The sequence below is a fragment of the Aplysia californica genome, unplaced genomic scaffold, assembly GCF_000002075.1.
Source record: "Aplysia californica isolate F4 #8 unplaced genomic scaffold, AplCal3.0 scaffold00133, whole genome shotgun sequence".
Classification (NCBI taxonomy): Eukaryota; Metazoa; Mollusca; class Gastropoda; order Aplysiida; family Aplysiidae; genus Aplysia; species Aplysia californica.
The window spans coordinates 1384039-1388184 of NW_004797403.1; positions in this window are offsets into that span (position 1 = coordinate 1384039).

Below are 4146 nucleotides of genomic sequence, written 5' to 3' on the forward strand. Positions count from 1 at the left end.
CACATTGTCATTATTTATCTGGTAATTCTGTAATTAATATGATGTTGACCAGGGACAACGTACTAGACTAACAACGGCACTATAACCATCGTTGCGATATATGAAATGACTGGACAGCAAACTCACGAGTTCGATCGGTGAACATCTTGCCGCTTAAAATCAGTAAATAATTTTCCTCGTTTTTGTTTGTTGATTTTCAGATTTCTTTTTTTCCTTTTCATCCACCCACCCACCCCCAACACTTTCCCCCTTTTTTCGTTCTTTTTGTTTTTATTTGTGTGTTGATTTTTGTTATCTCTAAACAATCTTAACAATTCTCGTTCCCTAGATTAATATTTTAGCTTGTAGGCCTACCATTTGGCCCCTCCTCTTCTCCTCCCTAAACCAAGTTGTACACACACACACACACACACTGTACACACACACACACACACACACACACACGCACACACACACACACATACACACACACACACACACACACACACACACACACACACACACACACACACAAAGCAGTCGGCGATGACACCAACGTCGCGTCGCTAGTGACGCAGCCTATGACGCTCTAAGCAGCAAATCGGGCCCGCAACAGCGCGAACAAAAGCTCACGTAGGAGGTGGAATATCTGGGTGGTAAAGAATCTGCTATCACTATCAGGGAGACACTGGGCTTAAAATCCTAAGGGCCCCCACACAAATCATAAAGGGATGTTGCTCAAAGCCTCCGAAATGATAGGGAATCCCTGCTTTAATTCTAGTGCATATTAACAAGTTTTACACGGCACTTGCAACACAGTAGATCATAAAAAGTGCCGAAGATTAGGTGCCGTCACAAGATTTTTGTAGTTCACTGTAAGGGTTTTACGGCACTTGCAACACAAATAATTCTTAAAAAGTGCCGGGGATTTAGAAGTGTTGCAAGAGAGTAATACATGCACCTATATAATATTATATACCGTATCTTAAAAAAGAAAAGAAGGAGAGATGAGATAAGGACGATAGATGTTTGATAGTTCGATAAGAAAGAAAGCAAACCCCACCAGAGCACCTGCCAACCGCCCATGAACCCTAGCAGGGGATTATAGAAGAAGGAAACGCTACCAAATTTGGGGTCCAACTAAAAAAAATCGATAAAAAAAAAGTAACCGTTTTTAAGCCACACATCATAATCTCAGACCGTTCAGGAGGACTTCAACCCAGCCTGTCAGGGCAACCCGGGCTGTGAGGATTACAACATCACAGACAGAAGACAGAGATACTCCATTAACATTCTCACCACACGAGAATCATACTCAGATGATCTGCAAGCAAAGACGAGCGTCTAACCGCTGCACCACAGACGCTAGTTAACAAATCCCGGTTTTGTTTGTTTTAGTGAGAAGTTCACGGAACTTGCGTCTTGAAGATGTATCAGTTTGCTTTTTCAGTAAGGTTTTACGGTGCTCGCAACAGCAGAAGGTCATATGAGTGCCAGGGGTGGATATCAACAGAGAAGTTCAAACGTGGAATCAGGCTCACCTCTCTAGCCTACACAGCACAACGTCTGCTTCGCCTATAAATGTACCCCGGAAATAGTAGTTCACAAGAGAGTGACAAATATTTTTAAAAAGTAGAGGAACATGACGATAGTAAGGAAGAGGAAAGAAAAAGCAGCAGTTGAAGGTGTGTTGTGCAAAAAGGTTAGAGGTGGTACGAGAGAGTAGCATAAAGAAAAAGATGAGCAGTGATAATAACTGATAAGGACGATGAATGTTTGAAAGGAAAGATGAAGCAAACCACACCACACCACACGTCAACAACCCAACATTTCAGCCATAAACAATCATCATATGTGAAACAATTTCAAAGAATAAGCAATACGTCTTGAAGTTAATTCTGAATTTTTGTGTTTTATTTCGTCACTTCCAGTCATACAGGGAGAAAAAATATACTTGAGCACACCAGAGAACAAAATTTTAGTACATGCAATAGTAATGCTGTACAAACTCATGGAAAGATTCCATTCAACAAGATCTCCTACAAAAGCAACAACCAAAGACAAGACAGACACACAAAAAAAAATCGCAGAAGAGGAAAAATAAAGTCCAAGAATAAACACACACACACACACACACACACACACTCACACCCATTTACTTCCTCCCCCCCCCCCATATTAAGAAAAAACAACAACAAAAACCCCACGCACTAACACAAAACACAAGCACAAACATGTACACACACACACATGCACACACATGCATACGTACACGCATGCGAACACCCATACACACACACACACACACACACACACACACACACTCTCTCTCTCTTTCTCTCTCTCTCTCTCCCTCATTCTCTCTCACCCTTTCCTCCATCCACATCTAGAATATAACCATAATAATACAAGTATGCACAAACAGACTCACAGTCACATGCCTAATGATATAAATGAACAATAATTGTAAACATGAATAGTATTAAGCTTGATAAGTAGTACTAGTACTCAGTATTCTGATTATAACTCAATGGTATTCTGCGCATTCTAAAGGTTATAGGAATACTTATTGTGTAACAAGATGATTAAGATGGTAGAGTTTAATGGATGATGGTAAGAATGACCTTCTGTACCTTTCTTTGTTACAGATCAGAAGCCTGGTACGAGGGGCATGCAAAAAGTTTTTTTTACCTGACTATGAAGGAATAATGGTACAAATCTGAAATTTGGGGTGAGAGCCAACAATGATCTTCCTAGAAAGCATGTAAATTTGGGGAAATTTCCAGCACACAATAAGTGAAAGGGGGTATGTTGTACTCCAGTTTCAACAGATTCAATTTTTCTTTATCTTGCTATCTTGTGTTCCCAACCCATGCAGTTACATAGAACTTGATCATCATCATCATCTGGTGCCTTGCCGACTGGCGTGGGCGATCATGGACCTCCACTTCACTCTGTCTTGCGCTGCAGCAATGGTGTCTGTTGTTCTTGCTGCTCCAAGCCATGTTGTCATCTTGTCCAGTATCTTTTCCCTCTGTCTGCCTCTGCCTCTCTTTCCATTAAACTTGCCTGTTGTTACAATATTCTCCAATGCTTCTTTCCGCATTGTGTGTCTGAAGAAATTTGCCTGTCACTTTCTTATATTCGTCATAAGCTGTCTTCCATAATTTGCTTCAACCAAGACTTCATTTGTTTTTCTAGCTCTCCATGGGATACGTAGCATGCGTCTTACGAACCACAACTCTGTCGCCACAATTGTTCTTTCCAGCTGTTTATTGATTGTCCACGTTTCGCATCAGTATAATAGGATTGGCTCAATGTAACTTTTCAGTACTCTTTTTCTCGTTTCCAGTGACAGATTGATGTTTGTTAGTATCTGTTTCATCTTATGGAAGGTTGCTTTTGCTTGGCAGATGCGGCTTTTAATTTCGGTGTGACATCTACCATCTGATGATATAATGGTCCCCAAATATTTAAAATGTTGTGCTTGCTTGAGGGTGGTATCATTGATTTTGATATTGCATGTTGGGATTGGAGTTTTTCAGCTGATCACCGATGTTTCGGTTTTCGTGATGTTTAGGCTTAAGCCCACGTTGTCACTCTCTTGTACGATGACATTTAATAGATTCTGCAGGTGTTCTTCATCTTTTGCTTTAGGACTGTGTCATCTGCATAACTTGATCATACTTTAAATTTTATTAATCATCTATTAAATTTGGGAAAGAAAATGATTGTCGAAGAAGAGAATCTATTTTTGCAACATAAGATGATTAACGCCATTGCTTTCTTACCGTTAGGCTCATTCTATCACTGCTAGTGTATTGTTACTCCACTTACAACAAAACAAACAGAAGAAACAGAGAAACCCCAATTATATATATATATATATTTGAAAAATATATTGGATGCATAAACAGGATCACTGAAATAAATGACTTACAGTCAATAAACTAGGGTCAGTTTAGTTTTAGTAAGCGTTTTATGGCGCTTGCAACACAATAATGTCATATAAGGGCTGAAGATTAGAGGTGTTACAAGAGAGAAACAAACATCAAAAAGAAGGAGGAGAGATAAAGACGACAGTTGTTTGATAGGAAAGAAGGAGCAAACCACACCAGAGCACCCGCCAACCACCCACAAACCAGGGTTGGGTTGATTTAAATCAGG